Source organism: Desmodus rotundus, chromosome 7 (assembly GCF_022682495.2).
Source record: "Desmodus rotundus isolate HL8 chromosome 7, HLdesRot8A.1, whole genome shotgun sequence".
NCBI lineage: Eukaryota > Metazoa > Chordata > Mammalia > Chiroptera > Phyllostomidae > Desmodus > Desmodus rotundus.
Window position 1 is genome coordinate 81,340,179 of NC_071393.1, and position 2,981 is coordinate 81,343,159.

Consider the following 2,981-nt stretch of genomic DNA (forward strand, 5'->3'; position numbering starts at 1 on the left):
GGCTTGCAGATGGCTGCCTTCTCCCAGCACATGGCCTTTCTTTTGTGCATGCATGGGGAGACAGCATGCTGATGTCTCTTCCTCTTCTTATAGGGACCCCAGCCCTATCCGGTTAGCACTCCACCCTTGCATCCTCATTAAACTTTTATCACCTCCTAATGCTCCATCTCCAATACAATCACATTGGTGGTTAGGGCTTCAATATATGAATTTGGGCGGAGCACAATTCAGTCCATAACAGGAGCCAAAGTTGGGGTGGGGGGAATGTCCCTGGAACATAGAAAAGGAGAACTCTGCCAGTGAAAACCTTACTCCCTCAGGCCTAATGGGGGTTCCACCAAGTAAAGAATGTAGAGCTAAGAGGCTCTTTGGTAAGGGCAGAACCTGTGCAGGGTCTGACAAGGGATTAATACGTGACATCGCAGCGTTTTAGCACAAGAATCTTACACACCCAACTTGTGGCTCAGCTGTATATGAGCTCTGTGACCTTGAGCAAGTCACTTACATGTTCACAGATGCTAAAGTGGGGCTACTAATACTGACCCAGTCCACCTCAGAAGGCAGAAAAAAAAGGTAGAGTGAGAAGAGTAGCAACAGGGAGGAGCCGTTCCCAACCTCCCCTCCATACCCACGCCCCAGCTGTGCATCAACAGTGGATGAAATGGTGGGTAAAAAGAGCAAGGTAAACTGGAAGATGCTATATAAGTGATGCGAAGAATAACAACAGTGATGACGGCGGCAGTAGGAGCCACACTCACCCATCTCACAGCCTCAGTGTGAGAGGCGCTGCTCATGGCCAGGGCTCATCACAGTGGTAGCCACGGGTGGCCCATCGAGGGGCTGCCCTGTCAGTGTGGGACTGAGAAGGGACTAGCTGCCCACTTCGTTCAATAAGCTGCCTGATTACTTCCTCCTCTGTTCCCCTTCCCTCCAGCCTTTCCCCAAAACCTAGACAGATGTAGCAGAGGCAAGAGCAGACAGAGATGGAGCCCCATATCCTCCTGAATTGGGTTTGTACTCTGTCTAGTACACCCCCTTCTTTCCACTATCACAACTGTGAGTGAATCAGTGAGTGTGCATTGAGGCTTGGTGGTCTGTCTCCTCACAGGAGGAGGAGCTCTAGGGGGCTGGAGCTGCCTGTTTGCTCCTGCTCTCACCCAGGCCCAGCCCAGTGGCTTGGACATAGCAGGACTCAGTACAGGCTGAACAGCAAGCAGTAAATGTTGCCCCAGAAATGCCCCAGTCCCCTGATGTTCTGATCTTAGTGACTCTCCTCTCTGGGGAGCCAGATGATAATAGGACAATGAGAAGGAAGCATCTGTTTCTGCCTCTTCCTTGGGAGTTCTCCAAGCCTAGGTTTCCTTCTGTGAAAAGCGTGTAGGACTGCTGGTCAAGATGGTGACATAGGCAGACATGGCTCACCTCCTCCCACAGCCACATGAAAATTACAACTAAAATCTACAACAACCATCACTCAGAACCATCAGAAATCAAACTGAATGGAAGTCTGACAGCTACGGTATTAAAGAAACCACAACCATCCAGACTGGTAGGAGGGGCAAAGACACAGAATGGGCTGGTCCCACACCCACATGTGGTGGATAAAAATTCGGGAGGCATCTCAAGCGTGGAGTCCCAGCCCCACACCAGGCCCCCCAGCTCAGCGTCCCAGTACCAGGAAGATAAGACCCCACAACTTCTGGCTGCAAAAAACAGCAAGGATTGAATCTGTGGAAGAAATTTCTGGAGCCCCAAGAAGTTCCTGTTAAAGAACCCACACACGGACTCACCTACTCAGACTAACTCCATCTGAGCTCCAGCACTGGAGTAACAGCTTGAAGGTACCTGTGGTACACAGGGAAAAATGGAAGTATCTGACATCAAGGTGAGCAGAGGCCATTGTCCCTTAGCTAAAACCTCCCCACAAGGAGCCAGTAAATTGGTGAACTATCTGAGATTCCATCAACCTGGCTAACACTGTTTGACCTGCCTTGAAGATCCCCAGAGACTCTATCCTACCCAATTTACAGGTCCACTCAAACTGCTTTTCCATATGAATGGCTGGTCTTAGTTCATGCTTCACAACTTCCTAAATCCTACCAAATAAGCAACACCTGGCCTCAGTGAGCCCCAGACCCAGCACTAGCAGCAGCCAGCCTAGATTCACAGCTTGGCTTTAACCTGGGAATCTCCAAGCCCAGCACAATTAACAGCCATCTCAGATTGCTTTATAGCTCAGGCAGGGTGACCCAGGCAAAACACAGGTGGGGGCTGACCTTGGCCTGCACCACCTGGGAAACCCCAGAGCCAGCACACCCAGTGGACAGCTACAGACCACATCAGAGCACCACCACCCTGTCCCTGCACAGCTGATCCTCCCAGGAGGGCAGAGGGTGATGGTCAGTGGTCACAGCCAGTCCTTACAGCTGACTGGCCTAGGTAAATCCCTCCCATTGATCTACCAAAAGCAATCAAGGCTCAACTACAAGAGGAGGGCATACTCAGCCTACACGAAGGGTGCACCTGGAGTACCCAACTTGGGTGATAAGGGAGGCTGTGCCATTGGACCCTACGGGACACCTAGTATATTAAGCCACACTACCAAGACATAAAGTCATAGCAGCTTTACCTAATCCATAGAAATAAGCACAGAGAGGCTGCCAAACAAGAGACAAAGAAACATGGCCCAAATGAAAGAACAGATCAAAACTCCAGAAAAAGAGATAAATGAAATGGACATAAGCGATCTATCAGAGGCAGAGTTCAAAACACTGTTTATAAGGATGCTCAAGGAACCAGTAAATTGACCCCAAGGACCAAGGACCTCAACAGCATAAAAAAGACCCAGTCAGAAATGAAGGATACACTAATGGAAATAAAGAACAATTAACAAGTAAACAACAGTAGAGTGGATGAAGCTGAGAATCAAATCAATGATTTGGAACATAAGGAAGCAGAAAACAACCAATCAGAACAACAAG